This window comes from Perca flavescens, chromosome 10, assembly GCF_004354835.1.
Source record: "Perca flavescens isolate YP-PL-M2 chromosome 10, PFLA_1.0, whole genome shotgun sequence".
Lineage (NCBI taxonomy): Eukaryota > Metazoa > Chordata > Actinopteri > Perciformes > Percidae > Perca > Perca flavescens.
The window spans coordinates 34697670-34715434 of record NC_041340.1 but is presented as its reverse complement, the minus strand read 5'-3'; the positions used below and the strand labels follow the sequence as shown (position 1 = coordinate 34715434).

The 17765-nt window shown below is 41.2% G+C and overlaps 1 protein-coding gene across 3 annotated transcripts in view; it reads left to right on the top strand.

Annotated features, from left to right (window-relative positions):
- Positions 1–17765, top strand: part of psd2 (pleckstrin and Sec7 domain containing 2) — a 58970-nt gene that overhangs the window by 5435 nt on the left and 35770 nt on the right. Inside the window, exon 1 of one of the 3 annotated variants that reach the window (XM_028589065.1) lies at positions 9744–10528. The exons of the other annotated variants lie outside the window; for them this stretch is intronic. The gene's annotated coding sequence lies outside the window, so the exon portion shown is untranslated. Of the gene's footprint in view, positions 1–9743; positions 10529–17765 lie in introns of those variants that run through there. 3 annotated transcript variants of the gene reach the window in all.

The following is a 17765-nucleotide window of genomic DNA, read 5'->3' as shown; positions in this document are numbered from 1 at the left end:
CATCTCATTTTTTAAAAGGCATTAGTGACCTTGTTGCCTGACATCTGTAGGTATGCATTTAACAACTTTACAGTAGTCTGGAAGAAGTAGTTTGACATGCATCTTATTCACTTTCCTTCTGGGAGTTTGATGAGAAGGTCGATACCACTCTCATGTCTGTGCGTTAAGCACTGATTTAAAGCCAGGAGGTGATTAGCTTAGCATAAAAACTGGAAGCAGGGGGAAACCGGTACCAATTAACTACTTAAAAATAAGTCTGCTAACACCTCCAAAGTTCACAAAATAACTTGTAGTATCTTGTTTGTTTAATCCAACAGTAATGTAAAAATGAAAATGTTTGGCTTGAGGGAAGTTACATTTTGTAACTATTTCTTGGGAAACAATGGATGTGTGGACGGATAAAGTGTTGTTCACAAGTGGCAACATCCAGGCCTTAAACCAATGTGAAAGTGCCTTAAACCTGCATTCTATTTCATTTTCAGCAGGGGGAGACTCCACTGGCACCAAAAAGAAGATAGATGGATAAATAGTATTTATTGTCCACTGGGGGTCTGTACAGAAGTCCTTTTCCATGGAAGTCTATGGGAAAATGACTCTACTTCTCGCTTGATTTATTACCCCAGTAAAGATTTTCCTAATGAATTAATGCTCTCAATTGTTAGTTTTAAGAATTCTTCAATACAACATCATTTATGTTCCCATTTATTTTAAAATAGACAATATAGCAGGGCATGCCTTTGGGCGTGGCTAGATTACATTAGAATAGAAGTGAACTTGTTTTTGGGGTGCTGTCCATGTTTTTATCTGAAACTTTGACCCTCTCCCGCTGTTTTCACTTCATCAAAGTTGATAGAAACATTTTGCAGTCCCTCCAGGATTTCGCAGCCTTTTTTGGAGATTGTTGCGACCCAAAATGCCTGATTTTGCGGGAGGTTTTGTAAAAGATTTTGATAAAAGTTGCCATGTCTTTTGTATGTTTTTTTTTTTTTTTTTTTTTGTATAGTTCTTTAAAAATAAAAAGGAAACTTGTTTCGAGAAGAATAAAATTTAGTTTTCCTGTAACCTTACCAAAAAGGCTCAGGATGCTGCAAATATTGGTATATTATGAAAATGGCTGGTGGATTTATGACAAAAAATAATAATTTATTGAATTAATCAAATTTGGACATACTTGGCTTGTTGATCTTTACATTGTTAGTTAATTTCCTAACATACGGTCATACGGTTTGATAAAGTACTTATTGGACTTTAACTTATCATTGCACTTACAATAACTCATCCTGTACGTCTCATCTCCGGTTTTTCCTGCATCCACTGTGTGTGTTTGTGTGTGTGTCAGTAGCGGGGGGAACTGTATGAGCAGCAGCCCCACCCCCGCCCGCTGCAGACAGAATTGAAACAGCAGCAACTTCAGCGACTTTATAGTGAAAAAACGTTAGAGCGTACATTGATGTTAAAATGTATACAGGTTGGCAGGACGGTCTGAAATGTTTTGCACGGTCTTTCGCTGTACGTTTTGTTCCTAAATGTGAGATGTTCGAGTCTTGTCTTCACATCGGAAACAAGCTCTTGCTCACTCCCGCTTGGTCAGTGGCACTCAGTCACATTATACTGACGTAAAGTCTGGCAAGTGGGACTGCTGGGATTGGTTGAAGTTGCGGGAAACTCCGGTTATTGGTCAAATTTGCAGAAAAGTTGCGGTGATTGGTCAAAATTGTGAGTCGCACCAAAGTCACGGTGATTGGTTGAATTTGTGTGCATTGGAGCGATCGCAAAATCCTGGAGGGACTGATTTTGGTTGCCTAAAAATGTTTAGTTGAGTGTTCGGTAGCACCTTGTCAACCAAAGCTAGCTAGCGTTACCCGGTAACTTAAGGTAAAGTCTGCCTTTTTTTTTGTATACTGCCGTACATGCCGAACGGCACCAATATCTGGAGGTCCTCGTTTACCTGCCGGTCCTCGTTTACCTGCCGGCAATACTCCGCTGGATGAGTCGCGTCAGAAGGGTTGGAAATAGGCAGGTTTGCCTGTGTAGCATTTAGCTTAGCGTCATTGAAACCGCAGAAACACTGCCCAGCTCCGCCCTATTGTCCAAATGGTCACTTCTGGCTCCAAAATACCAAGATGGTGACAGCCAAAATGCCATCTCCCAGCTTCAAAGCAGCAGCCCACAAACCAATGTGTGGCTAAGCTAATCACCTTCTGGCACTGACTCCATACTTAATGTACCTTACATGTTTTTACTTAAAGGAGAAATCGGGCGCAAAATGAAAAATACCACATGTGTACCGAGTCGACCGTTCTGTGGGATATGTTTTCATGCTAATCGGATGTGACCAGTGTTAGCGCAAACCGCTAATTAGCTTATAACGCTAGTCGTCGGGGCACGGGTAAAGTAAAAATAAATCCCTATTTCTATACCACTAACAAGACTCAAAATAGCACCACACTTCCACTGTAGCATAATTAGGGTCCCTACATGTAAACCAATGCATTGAGAACTTTGTAAGTGTACAGACAGTTTATTAAAAAGATAGTTTAGAAAGACAGGCAGGCGCATCTTGTGAAAACAGTCACGACCAGTTGAACGACAAACGCTGTGCAACCAGTAACCAGTAACGTAGCTCAAGCACGGCGTTCGTTGTTCGACTGGTCATGACTGTTTTCCCAAGATGACGTACCTTGTAAAGTTGATATGGCAATCGTGTTAAACTGTCCGTTTACGCATCCAGCAGTTACAGAGCATTACTCTGGAGTCGTGTTTCTTGTCACCTGGCAAATATAAGTCCTTGGAGACAAATAAACACTTTCTCCATTCCCTCTAAATATCTCTGCTAAATATTGCTCCTAATACATAGTATTAGCTAAAAAGCTGTTTTCTGGGGCTCCTGTTTACTTTCTTTAGATATTGCACTGGTAAACATCTCTTAACATTCAGAAAACCACTCCTTGAATTTTGTCATGGGAAGTTTGATTTGTTTTTAGTAAAAGCAACTTGTAAAGACTCTGAAGCAACACACACACTCGCGCACACCATATCAAATATCAGAGATGCACACATGCTTTTTACACTCTGAAGCACATTCAGCTGGGACGTCCTCTGATCAAAATCAAAAACCCACTCCATGCGTACACACATTCTGCTGTGTGTGTGTGTGTGTGTGTGTGTGTGTGTGTGTGTGTTGTCTATGTGCCCGCAATGCTTCCTGCTTGTGTGTGTGCCCCAGCTGTCTCACAGAGCTCCCTGTTGTTTGGTCTGCCGTGGCAGACGGAGCCAACGCTCTAAACTCTGTGGATCGATGCTCGTTTGGAAGATTTCTGTATTTAATTCCACCTCAGTCAGCAGCACTTCATTCCTCTCTCGGAGTGTGTGCGTGCGTGCGTGTATGTCTGCACACTTGGGTGCGTGATTGTGTACTTGTGTGTGCACATTTGTATCTCTATCTTCAAATTGAGTTGTCTGTGTGAGCATGTGCAGAGGAATTCTGCAGGAGGTCTTGGCGTGTGTGGCTGCTAACATCTATGTGTGCATTTCTGTCGCCCACACACACACACACACACACACACACACACACACACACACACACACACACACACACACACACACACACACACACACACAAACACACACACAGAGTCTTACAGCAGAGGCTAAAGACACACACCATCAGTCGAGCACCTCCCCCTTGCTTTGATTATACTCCCAACGCTATTACTTGAGCACACCAACATCAGCATATTGATTTATCTTCCACACTACCTGCTTTCATTTAATATGCAAACACACATGCACACACAGTCTTCATGCCAGCATATCTTGTGATTGCACATTAGAACATGTACACACGCACACACACACACACACACACACACACACACACACACACACACACACACACACACACACACAAACACACTCTGACGCCGCAGCCGCCACGCACATTAACACACTTATGTGCACCATCCACCCCTACAAACCAAAACGCAAGCTGTTAGCTTTTCTCCTCACCAGTTACCTCCCCCTTCCCTCCCCTCACCTCCCTCCCATTGTCACATCAGGGACTTCCAGTGTCCCCAACACGTTGCAGCCGCCACGGCCCTGCAGATGTCACTTAGCTGCAGACCCACCTCTTCATTTCTGCATCCATCCATCCCTCCGCCTCTCCTGTGACACGGAGGAGGGACAGAACAGTGTGTGTGTGTCTCTGTCTCTGTGTTTGTGTGTGTGTGTGTGTGTGTCTGTGTCTGTCTGTGTGTGTGTCTGAGTCTGTCTACAGAGGGGGAAGGGAGCAGGACAGGTTAATGAATTAGTCATTAGGATTGACGTTGCGTCTGCAGTGGGTTTCCCCCAAACTGTTTCCACCACTCTGTCTCTCTCTCTCCGGTCATCTGTGCATCCTCTGAACTCTTTGTCATCTTCAACCCTGTGTTCCCCCCCCCCCCACCTGCCTCACTTTGGACCTCGCCCATCTAACCTTCTCCTCCCCTTATCTTCAAACAAACCCAGCTCTTTTGTTTTTATCCACATCCTCACTCTTGCTTTCTGCATCTCTCTCTCGCTTCTTCTTACTTTCCATTTTCTCTCTTCTTCTCTCAATACCTCTTTTCAGCCACTCCCCTTCTTCTTCGGTCTCCTTCTAATGTGCTATTGATCACTGGAGATCACTGGATTGGAGGCTAAAGTTCTCAATCCATGCAGACGTTACATTAAAGCTTGGCACGGCTCTGCATTATAATGGCCGTATCCAAGAAAACATCGTAAAATGTTGGCAGCAGACAATGCGTAGCCATATGTGTGATTGTATAGTGCTGCTGTGCTTTTGTTTATGACCCCAAGGTGCACCAGTAAGATGGTACTCTCAAAGCACTGTACTGTAATGTTTAAAAGAAAATACAAATGGTTTGCAATGGCTCTTGGCTTGATTTCTGTGCTGGTTTTACACGTGGTAGATGAACGAGAGAGCTTGTTGAAAGGGAGTGGCAAATGGGTTGTGGGCATTTTGCAGGTACAGTGGAAAAAATGTCCTCTGTCAAGGGCAGAGTGAACACAGGCTAATTTCTAGCATACTAGTGCAGTGCCTGTTGGAAACGGTGTTGTTGTTTGCAGCTTTCCCCAGAACTATTGTACCCCAAAATAACTCACAGAAGGCCCTCAAAGCTCAAAGCACTTAATATGCAACTCTACCGTATACTACTTACTTCGTACTTCTACTTTAGAGGAAAACACTGTACTACTACATTTACCTGACAGAAAAAGGTTACTGGTTATGTTGTATGTATTAGAGCTGGGCAATATATCGATGTTATATTGATATCGTTACATGAGACTGGATTTCGTCTTAAATTTTGGATAGCGTAATATCGTGATATGACATAAGTGTTGTCTTGTCATTGGTTTTAATGGCTGGATTACAGTAGAGTGATGTAATTGTTTGAATTTACCAGACTGTTCTAGCTTTTCTATTATTTGCCTTAACCCACTTAGTTATTATATACATTAATGATGATTATTTATCAAAAATCTCATTGACTAAATATCTTTTTGTAAGCACCAATTTTCAACCCTACAATATCGCCGCAATATCGATATCGAGGTATTTGGTCAACAATATCGTGATATCAGATTTTTTCCATATCGCCCAGCTCTAGTATGTATGTATGTATGCGACTTTGGGCTGAGCATTACATATTTTAACATACACTGTCTTATACCTCAACAGTTTTATGACAAACTGAGACTTGAGTTGCCACATTATCTTTTGGATTGATCAAATAATTATTTGTCCATTGACTACAGTACATATTTTTCTGAAATAAGGTTCCACGGTGGTCCACTGGAAAAGGTGTGACTTTGTATCTGTATGCAGCGGCTGCTTTTTTTTTCCTGAACCTTTTATTGTGCGGTTGCTTGGTTTTATTCATTTTATTAATATTGAACGCAATCCAAACTGCCCCGAATTTGAAACGGCGAGTTCATTGGGTACCCAGCAATACAACCGTGAACACACACACACACACACACACACACACAGATTATTGCCTTTTTAATTGGATGTTGGCAGATAACATGAACTGCTTGTCCATTATGACTTAACATTTTGTGTTAGATCTTGTGCCATCTAACAGAACCGCATGGTGGCATGATCACAGGCTCAGAGTGGACGTCCTCTACTATTTGACAGCACAATCACAGATATTTCAAACCATGTCCTGTTTATCACTGTCTTTCTGTCTACATACTACTTGGTGGGAGAAAATCTGACTCCCAATCCATTCCCCAGCTTGACAAGGTTATGTATATAAATATAGACTCAAAAAAGAATTTACCCTCCACTCATAAAAGTTTTTTTTTTAAAATGGCAGCGAAAAGTAAAAGCCCTTCTTTGCCATCTTTGTTCTCCAGGCCACATAACTTAAGATTGTCTTCTTTAAAGTGGTTTAATTATTGGTATTTCTCCTTTGGATAGACTGTAATTATAGTCCCGCCCAGTAGTGGAAGAAGTATTCAGGTCCTTTACTTAAGTAAAAGTACTAATACCGCACTGTAAAAATACTCTGTTATGTAAAAGTCCTGCATTGAAAAGGTTACTTAAGTAAAAGTATGTAAGTATCATCAGGAAAATTTACTTAAAGTATTAAAAGTATAAGTACTGAATACAGAAAAATCCTCCCGTTTTAGAAACCGTAAAGAAACAGTCCTGTGTTCAGTCCATAGACTGTTAATATTAATGGACAATACATCCGGTTTGGCAAAGTGCTGCAAATGCGGAAGTGCCTTAAAGCTGCATTCTATCTGAATTCCAGCAGGGGGCGACACGTGCGGTTGCAAAAGGAGGTCGGTGTCTGTAGAAGTCTATGAGAAAGTGACCCACTTCTCTCTTGATTTATGACCTCAGTAAACATTTTCATAATGAGTTTATGGTCTCAATCGCTAGTTTTAAAGTGCCCATATTATGAAAAAAAACACTTTTTCTGGGATTTGGACATGGATTTCCATCCATGGTGTTCTGAGTGAGATACTGTTTCTGAATGTGTCCTGCCTTCAGTCTCCTGGTGAGCTAGTCAAAATCTGCACGGCTTTCTACGTCACTAGCCGAAACAAGGGGGCTAGGGGGCTAACCGTTAGCATGCTAGCTCGTTCTCAATGGCAAAACACTGCTACAACACACACAAATTCACCCTAATCTACAAAATAAATTTTATAGAACTACTTGCATGTCCCTGTTCTGCAGGTATTCCACACAAAGTTTGAAGTGCGCCCTCGTTTAGAAGAAGTCTCCCGGCTAATCCTGCCTTGTACAGGCCAAAATTGGAGAAACAGCTAGCTAGCTGATGTAATCCTTACCTAGCTACTGCACATGTGTGACTGACAACAAAGATGTTACAGAAGTTGAGATGCCTCACTCTGTAGCTAAAACAGAGACCTGAACACGGGGTGAAAAGAGGAGCTGCAGCAATGTGTGTGTGTTATACTGTATATCTTTTTTGTGCACATTATAGGTTTACAAAGTGAAAAAGCCCAAAGTCCCCCCCAAAGGGACTTACCATCTCCAACAGAAAACACTGTTCACAAACTGCTCCAAACAGCTCTATTGTAGTCCAGCCTTTACTTCAGAGACAAACATGGTCACTTTGGAACACACGTTATAATGCTCACCTAGCTGCTAGCATGGCACACCCTCATACTCTGCTTCTGACTGGCTAGTAGTCCTTACCTAGGTACTGTCAGGGTACACCCTCATACTCTCCTTCTGACTGGCTAGTAGTCCTTACCTAGGTACTGTCAGGGTACACCCTCATACTCTGCTTCTGACTGGCTAGTAGTCTTTATCTAGCTACTGCGCATGTGCAACTCCCAACAAAGATGGAACAGAAGTGAGATGCCTCACTCTGTAGCTAAAACAGAGAGCTTGACACAGGGTGAAAAGAGGAGCTGCACCAATGTGCTGTACAACAAAAATATGGTGTTTTTTGAAAATGAAACCATGTAAACCTATCGGATACAATCTCAAATTACAATTATGAACCTGAAAATGAGCATAATATGGCAACTTTAAGTCTTCTGCAACACAGAATGATGTGAAATTGTTTTTAATAATGGTCTAGTTGATTTTAATATCAGCGATAAAGCAGGGGCTGTTTTAGGGCGTGGCTATGATGTGATTGCCAGTGAAAGTGTGTAACGTAACGTAGAGTGTCAGCAGCTCCTCTCTCTCATCTAAAATTGTCACATCCGCAACCAGGATGGCTGCGCCCGTAACGGCAAACTCAACGACGGGTAGCAGATCTCCACAAACCAGCGGGTGACGTCACACATGCTCTGGTTCAGTCGGCTAATCTTTCAATTGTACTTTAGGCCTTTATATTGTTGGGTAGTTTAATTTATAATAAAACATATTATTAAACTGCATGTGTTTTGTGTGCAAACACCCTAATTTAATTAGTAACTAAAGCTGTCAGAATAATGTAGTGGAGTAAAAAGTACAATATTTCTCTCTGAAATTTAGCAGAGTAGAAGTAGAAAGTGGCATGAAGACTCAAGTACCTCAAATTTGTACTTCAGTACAGAACTTGAGTAAATGTACTTAGTTACATTCCACCACTGGTCCCACCACAAAGGAAGAAGTACTTGCACCTTTAGAAAAGAGGAACTGACAGATCAGCGAAAACTACTGTAGATACCGCAAGTAATACGTTGTCTTCTGCGGTCAGCCAGACTGCCATAGCATTTCCGATTGCTTTCAACAATTTGACCAAGATAAATGTTTGTTCTGTTAAAGCTATGTCTGTGTTAGACATGGGGGGTGTACCCCACTACCCACCCAGAGCATGCTGGAATAGGTTCAAGCTATTGCACGACCCCCCGCGCCGTTGGTATAAATACTGAACGGATGGAGACTTTGTTTTCTAAAATAGTGACATTGTTGGAAAATTGCTAATGCTATCCTGGCTAACGGTAATTGCAGTAAAATAAACCGTAATCCTAGAAGACTAACATCACAGGCTAACAATAACCAGCAGGTTAAAGGTCAGGGCCATATTGCTGTTGAAATAATACAACATACTAAAATCTAACAAACTGATTTTATGGACACTGTATCATGCCAAGTAAATCAGAGTTCCCCATCATTCGTGGGGATTCAATTACACAATTTGAGCACTATAGTCTCAGTTGCAGTGACTTATTTTTTATTTTATTGGTTTATCTGATCGGGACTATGCATATTTATGAACATTGTTGTAAAAAAACACCATGTAAATATGCCAGAATTAGTCAAAATAACTTTTCATCTGCAGTCCCTAGGCAGGTGACCTAGGACTAACATAGAGACCGCCAGCAGTCATACAGCACTCATTCACTAGAAATTAAAAGGTACACATAATGGTGACATATACATTGACAAGACAAAACTAAAATACATGATGACAAAGACATTATTCATCCACCTCTGTGCTTACTTTGAATTTACCTCATATGTTTGGACATCATTATCTTTTAATAGATTTGTTTTATTGAGTAGCATATCTAACAATGTATAAAAGCATGCTATTGACTGTTTCATGGGTCATGTTTTTTCCCTTGCAGACATCAAATTCCTATCTAAACCAAACTACAGCATGACCAATGCTACATCCTGGATATGACAGCTGCAGGACTTTGGACCTTGGATAGGACTTTTTGACTGTCTGTAAATCATCAGCGTGATCTGTTTTTTTCTGGTCAATTCCCAAACTCCCCCAATAACATGTGTTCTCAATGCTAATGCCTGGTGGTGGAAAAAAATAAATAAAAGCCAAGTCATATAACCCATTCTTCTGAGGACATCCTGGAACTCAAAGTATTTGGGCATCCCTGGACCTCATCACTTTTGACTCTGCATCCAGATCCTCCAAAGTTAAAATCTTAACCCATTTTAATGGGATTTCAATACATTCTTGGTCTGTGGCAGTCCTATCAGAGTCGGGTCAGAGTCGAGAAGGACTTGTGTCAACAAAACTGTCGGTGCTAATCTTCACTGCAGGCTACAGTGTCTGATATCAACAGGCCCTGGAGACACGTCCCGTTCACACCGACGCGTAACCACGGGAGAGTGATGGTGCTCCCGAGAAGTCCGAGGAGCGGAATTACACTTTCTCAGCTGCCATTCAGACACCCAGAGGCTCCACGGAGAGGAGGAGACGAGGAGGACGCCTCCGTTCATCCACCCATTCATCAGTCCGCTCAGTAATCGCTCTCCGCCTGCTTGGACCTCCCGAGAGCCCCCTATACCATACCAGCCTGCGCGGAGGCGCGAGACAGCGCCACGAGCTTCGATCGGCAGCGGCCGTGAACAACGTTTTCGCACGCGCATACCGGTGAGAGGGGGTGGAGGGGGGCAAGCTGGGAAGGACGTTAAGCGTGGAGAGGGGGAAAAAAAAAGAGCCCGTCTGTCAGTGTTATTCCCCGGCGTGGATGTAGAGAGACGGAGGGAGAGAGAGGACCGCCGCAAAACTCTCCTTCTCAGCCTCTGACTGGACGCATTTTACCGGTGAGTGAAGACTCGACACCACGCTAAAGGACATGTTTAAAGTGTTATCGTTTTTTAAGCTAGTAGGGCTGTGTTAGCGCTAAAAAAATATCTCTGTTTGACCGGCACTTATAACGTAGCCCATGCTTAGATATCATGTATTTTAGTGTATGAGCGAGACGAGCATTTCTCACGGAGGCTGCGTTGAGCTTTCACGTCCTGTTTTTTTTATTTTTTTGTGTGACCAAAAATGCACACACTGAATGATGCCTGCAGCATACTCACGCTTTAGGACAGCACTGTTTGTGGAGCTAATAGAGGCTGAAAGATATGTGCACCGTGCGGGCCGTGGGATTTTATGGAGGTGTGTGTGTGTTTCTCTCTCTCTCTCTCTCTCTCTCTCTCTCTCTCTCTCTCTCTCTCTCTCTCTGTCCCCCCGAGAAGAGAAAAAGAAAAGCTTTTCCTTTCCGCTTTAAGGAGGACAAGTCGATCTTGAAACGCGACCAAGGTCTATTTTGGAGGAAAAGAAAGACACCGGCCTCAATTGAGTTTGAACCGTGTCTCCTAGCCATCCTGTTGTCATGGTTACTGGCTCGAGGAAGCTGGGAGAACATGGCTGTCTCGCGCTGTGCACACACACACACACACACACACGGCACGCAGCGCAGGGGAGAGACAATAAGCCTCGTCTATCTTCCGTTTGTTTATGTCTTTTTAAGTGTATTGGTAGACACTTTGGAAAAAGAACCAGGCATATTGTAACCTCATTATACATTTCAAATGGTATCCTGTAATTCTATGCACATTTTAAAGGTAATTGTATATTTTCATATAACATATGTGATAAAAACATCATAAAGAACCATAAGATCTGTAGAAGAGAAGTCTAATTATTCTATTCTGTCTAGAATATTATAGAAATATAATGATTTTTGGCCGTGTAGGACAGAGCTTCTGTGCTAGACTTATCTTTGCCTCTATGTGATGTGGGTGGCTTCTTTAAAACAGGTGTTTGATAGCATCTTATTTCTTATCCCCACAGCAAAGTCACTATTATCTTAATTATAGACATTTACATGTCTGGTCTAGATCCACTGTAATTCATTCCCCCCCAATACAACTGTGCGCTCTCCTAGGCAAAAAGTGCAGCTCTCTTCAGTGTAATCATCTTGAACTCAAGGTGTCAGACATCCAGGCGCACTGATTGCCTCTTCCTCCTCCTCTTCTCCAGACCCCCTCTTTTATTGTCCTTCTCTTTGTTTATTCCCTGTAATTACTTTATTGACACTATGGTTGATCCAAAACAACGGTACCAAAATGCTTTAGGATGCAAGATTTAAGAAAAAAATCTTTCAAACCATTTCATTTTTTTTAAAGTAGCCACTTTTTTGGATTGCAATTATGTGCAACACATTAATCATACTACAATGTATTACACTAAGACTGACCTTTCAAAATGAGGAGAACATGCAGTTTTTTCGTGTGTGTGTAATAAAGAGTGAATTTGCATGTCAAAATGGAAATGGAAAACCAGATAAATCACCACATGTACTGTGAGCGTGTATTTAGATTTAAGCGTTTAGTGACAAAATGCGAGTAGACGGTTGACCTTGACAGCATAGAAGTGACATATATTGGGGTGATTTGAGAGGCTGGCTGACTGCTACGCTCCAGTAGGCTGGTGTGGCTAGTTGGAGGCCTTGTGGTCATATTGGTGTGACTTGCAGGCAGGCAGGCTAGGACAACACCCGGGACTACTTCCAACTCCATGTTTTCCTGCCTTCCTGTCCCAAGCTAATGGCCAGGAAATGATTTTTCTTCCTCTCTGTCTGCATCTGTGCTTGTAACACAACAGCATCTGTGCATGTAACACAACAGCATTTTTGAAAGGTGACTCAATCTCTGCACTATCTGTGTGTGTGTGTGTGTGTGTGTGTGTGTGTGTGTGTGTGTGTGTGTGTGTGTGTGTGTGTGTGTGTGTGTGTGTGTGTGTGTGTGTGTGTGCGTGTGCGTGTGCGTGTGCGTGTGTGTGTGTGGCGTTGCGTTGCGTTGCGTTGCGTTGCAGCAGCCGTGCCAATGCTGCACCCAGCCTGTATATTATGAACAGGGTCAGTGGGTCATTTATAGCATGAGACTGCAGTGTTCGACAGATGAAGAGAGGGGGAGGGAAGTCCTTAGTATTCAGATCTGATTAGCATCCATCAGTATTCAGCTGATAGCTTCATGAATTAATTTTGATTAGCTCTTTATAGAATTATTAAGAGGGTTGTCTTGGTGGGTGCATTTGAAAGCTATTTGTTTGTTTTCTCTCTCTGATTTCTCCTGTGTTTCTCGGCTGTTAATTTTCGAATTAAAAGCTAAGCGTGCAAAAATATACATCAAATATGTAACCCTTAATAGTGGTTTTGTATCTGCGTGGGCTACTTATTCAATGTGTGACATCATTTTAGAAGATGAGATAACCAACGTTTTTTCTATGACTGCAGTGAAGTACCAACACTGTGCCCTTCACACCTCTTGTCAATACTGTGCTGGTGCTTTTCAGTAAGAAACCCTCACGGTGGCACACAGCTGAAATAAAAGAAATGCACCAATGTTTTATTTTTTGTTTAATATGCATGCCGGCAGCACTACAAACGTAATGAGGTCATACAAGTTCTAAGTGGTCAAATGGCTGCCTGTTCCACCACTTAAACTCTGTAAAGGTGGCGCAGTGATGCCCAGCACAAGTGTCTGCAGGCAGAGTAGTGTTTAAAAATAATTATATGATACACTACCGGTCAAAAGTTTGGGGTCACTTGGACATTTTCATTCCACTCCATTATAGACAGAATACCAACTGATCTGAGTGGGTGGCTGATCTATAATGCAATATCTACATTGCCCATTATCAGCAACCATTCATCCAATGTTCCAAAGGCACATTCTGTTTACTAATCTGATATCATTTTAAAAGGCTGACTGAGAAAACATTGGAGAACCCTTTTGCAGTTATGTAAGAACATAATGGAATCTGAAAACTGCTTCCCTGGTTAAAAAAAAACAACATGCAACTGATCTCAGCTGGTATTCTGTCTGGAATGGAGTGGAATGGAAATTTCTAAGTGACCCCAAACTTTTGACAGGTACTGTACATACTGTATATTATAATTCATCAGCAAAACACAGCTATAAATGGATGGATGGATGGATGGATGGCTGGACCTAGGGCTGCTCGATTATGGAAAAAAAATATAATCGCGATCATTTCGGTCAATATTAAAATCACGATAATTTAACACGATTACTCGTTGACTTCTGGAAAGATGTTGCAATTATTGAACTTAAAAAACAGTGGAAAAAGTTAAATAAATCAACCGTTAAAAAACACATACAACTGTGAAATTTGCCTTAATACGTTTCCTATTTAACTTAATATTTTTGCAAAAAAGATACTTGCAAAACCTAATGAGCTAAATAATTGTTTTTCTCGATTATTCAGTTTTTGTGATCATTGGGAGCCGAAATCATAATAACAATTAAATTGCACATATGGCTGCAACTAGGGCTGGGCAATATATCGATATTATATCAACATCAATATATGAGGCCAGATATCATCTTACATTTTGGATATCGTAGTATTGTGATAGGACACGTGTTGTCTTTTCCTGGTTTTAAAGGCTGCATTACAGTGAAGTGATGTCATTTTCTGAACTTACTTACTGTTTTATAATTTGCCATGGTATCCACATTATTGGTGATTATTTATCAAAACTCTCATTGTGTAAATATTTATGAAAGCACCAATAGTCAACACTACAATATCACCACAACATCGACATCGATGTATTTGGTCAAAAATATTGTGATATTTGATTTTCTCCATATCGCCCAGCTCTAGCTGCAACTAACGATTATTTTCATGGTCAATTTAATCCGTTGATTATTTCCTGGATTAATCGATTAGTTGTTTGATCTATAAAAATGTCAAAACATTGTGAACAATGTGGATCAGTGTTTCACAAAGCCTAAGACGACGTCCTCAGATGTCTTGTTTTGGCCACAGCTCCAAAGATATTCAGTTTACTGTCACAGAGGAGAGAAGAAACTAGAACATATTCACATTTAAGAAGATGGAATCAGAGAAATCTTATTTTTTTTAATAAAAAAATGACTCAAACTGATTAATCGACTATCAAAATATTTGGCGATTAATTTAATAGTTGACAACTAATCGATTCATCGTTGCACCTCGAATTGCACAGGCCTAGCTGGACCCCAATATTTGACTGTTTCTGATATTCATTCGTTGGGCAGGTTTTTTTGATTTTCACCTTTGGGATTTGAATATTCTTTTTCTTCCCCCACCTACAATACTGTAACAGAAGCCTCAGAAAATTAAACAATGAAAAAAAAATCTCAAAAAACATGCATACAGGCTGAAATTTCCCATTGTGTTTTGTAGCAATTAAGCCGCTAGCTAAATTTCCACTAGCCACTGGCTAATTTATGCAGCGCTATGCCGTCCATCTCAGCGGAGAACAGCAAAATGTTGAGTTATAACCTACCAGCCTAATGTATGAAGAGATCTATATGTTATTAGGGACAACGCTAATAGCCAATAACATCTGGCCTTGGTGCAGCTCCACTTGAATCTGAGAGGCGTTAAGTGCCCTGCTTAAGGGCACAAAAGTATCCAGTTATTATATTTTTCTGCATTTAATGCTTGAAGGAGAACATATTTTACATACAGTATAAAAGTCATGTGACTAATGGAGAGCACTACTCGGCATGTTGTATAATATCTTCTGTGTCACTGGAGGAGCTTTGTTTTATTTTTTTCCCCTAATGTATGTATTTTTGTTGTATGCAAACCAGGGAATATCAAACCGGTGTTGTTTTTTTAGATAGAATGTCAATCAAACTATTGAATTATTTATTTTGAGTATGGCGTGTATCTATTTTTCCAAATCAACTCTTCAATTTTAAGTTGAATCATATTGAACTTTAGGATGCAATGCAGCAGCTGGGTAGGCTTCCTACTGCCATTAGACCTGCTCACTCCGGAAAAGTGTTTGCTTATTTTTGAAGTCTCCAGTCTGATCATCAGTAGTGTGTCTTTAGCATCTTTGTGTCTATACAGACCAGTCATGCTTATCGCTGGAGAGTCCCAGTGGACTGCGGCTCTGTGTCTCAGAGATCAATAAATTACACCATGGTGTGTGTGTGTGTGTGTGTGTGTGTGTGTGTGTGTGTGTGTGTGTGTGTGTGTGTGTGTGTGTGTGTGTGTTTGAGAGTCTGTGCGTATGTCTGAGTGAGACAGAAAGACGGGCAGAGAGATAGAGCGAGAGAGAGATATAAAAGGCACACGAGATAGAGAAGAGCTGTTTAATGGCGACTCTGCCTTTTATCCAACATCATCCTCACTGGATTGGTAGTTCATATGTCTGGATGGGCACGTGGTCAGATGTGTGTTTGTGTGTTCTTCACGTGATTGGCAGATGGTCCGATCGCAATTAAAAGGAAATTGATAAGGTTTAAGAGCTCCATTATTCTGCTGACAAAAGTGGAATGCAATAAGTCTCTCCTGATAGACATTGTATACATAGAGACACAAAGACTGACTGACACACACACACACACACACACACAGCTTTTCCCAATTCCCAGTTATTCCTCTCCTTGCCTTTTTCTCCTCGTGTCTTAGACCTGACCCACAGGAGATTGGAGTGGAGGAGTCGAGGCATTTAACAAAATGAGACATGCATGCTCGGAGCTGTCATTCAAAGTGACGTCAGTTAAATATGACGTTCAGCACAACTGCATCAGCTGTCCATTGATTTGTCATACACTGTATTTTATGATCTCTGTCAGGTGAGCAGAACAGTGTTCATGACAACTCAATTCACAACCTGGCATCATGTGACAAGAATGTACAGGTGTATTTTGTTTTTAACACATGCACACACACACAGTAGTAAGCTATAGCCTTTATAGAGTTTATTTTATTGTGTAAAGCACTACAAATGGTTGTATGAAAAGATCTATACATATACACACAGACACTATCTATTAGTGATGCGTGATCGGCTCTACATACAAATCAGATTGTAGGTTTATAATCCTCTATCCTCCATCCACCTAAATGAATTAGTTTCTCCGATTTAGAGACCCGCATGGACATTTCTGGACACTCTGTCACGCCTCTTTTTTTTAAATGCCACAGGGAAAAACTTCCGCAGAGGATACACCGTTGTATCCTCGATTATAGCTCCTCCAGCGAGCCTGCTTGCTTCTCGAGATGCATTTTAGGAATTGGAATGGCCCAAACACACCGTTTCTCTATCATTGGCTGTTTTGTTTTTTCTTCTTCATCCATCTATGCAGGGTATCTGAGCACATCTTCTCTTCCTCAGCAGCGGTATTTATAGTGCTGCTCCCTTCCACTGTCTTCTTTTTCTAAGACCCATTTACCTCAATTACTGCAAAATGAGAGACTGAGACAGAGGAAATAGAGCGGAGGTAGACTGTGAGATAGCAGAAAACATAATGTAGAACAGATGGAGAAGAAAGAGTGGGAGAAAAACAGGACACTGGAGACAGCGAGAAAGCGAGAGTTCCCACTTTCCGTGTCTGGTTTCATAACTGTTCACTGTTACCATTTATGGAGATGTGTCACTGTTTTGTTTGTGTGTGTGTGTGTGTATTTGACTGTGTGTTAATACATGCTTTGTGTAATCGCATGAATGGATGCAAATTATGCTTCTTTGCTTATGCTAACTTCATGTGTGTGGATATGAGCTCCCATAGACTGGACATTTTCAAATGTTCAGTGCTTGCGTCGAGGATAATTTTTGTTCATACTGATCACTGATTGGTAAAGAAGGAAGGCACATACTGATCCATGAACGATTAAGTCATGAAAACCTTTCAGATTTATTTTATGTTTCTTAGTGTGTCATAAGTGTCATGTGATTGATGCGTCTCCAGATGGAATACACTGAGGCAAACTGCCTGGTCACTAATAAATAATGCAAAAGATTCCCATGCTCTTTCGCTCAATAAAAAAAAAAGAATGAGTAGGCCGGCCACTGATTGCGTATGCACAGAAAAATTGTTGGGGGATCAGTCAGAGTGTCCTTTGACATCATCACAGTTTCAAAATCAGTCAGAGTGAAAAGGATTAGAAGACGTTAGCTGAAACACAGTGTGCTCGTTTTTTTTTTTGCTGCTGCTATACTGTATTTTTACACTGCTTATTCTCTGCTAATACTCA